Below are 378 nucleotides of genomic sequence, written 5' to 3'. Positions count from 1 at the left end.
CTCGTGCTGGGTGCTGGCTCCAGCCCTGACCCCCTCCTCTTCTTCTAGCAGCCACAGGCAGGCGTCCGGCCTTTCCAGGCCCCCCAGCCTGCTACTCGTGCTGGGTGCTGGCTCCAGCCCTGACCCCCTCCTCTTCTTCTAGCAGCCACAGGGAGGCTTCTGGCCTTTCCAGGCCCCCCAGCCTGCTACTCGTGCTGGGTGCTGGCTCCAGCCCTGACCCCCTCGTCTTCTTCTAGCAGCCACAGGGAGGCTTCTGGCCTTTCCAGGCCCCCCAGCCTGCTACTCGTGCTGGGTGCTGGCTCCAGCCATGGCCCCCTCGTCTTCTTCTAGCAGCCACAGGCAGGCGTCTGGCCTTTCCAGGCCCCCCAGCCTGCTACT

The sequence above is a fragment of the Chaetodon auriga genome, chromosome 23 (genome assembly GCF_051107435.1).
Source record: "Chaetodon auriga isolate fChaAug3 chromosome 23, fChaAug3.hap1, whole genome shotgun sequence".
NCBI lineage: Eukaryota > Metazoa > Chordata > Actinopteri > Chaetodontiformes > Chaetodontidae > Chaetodon > Chaetodon auriga.
Note: the sequence above shows the minus strand (reverse complement) of the source record.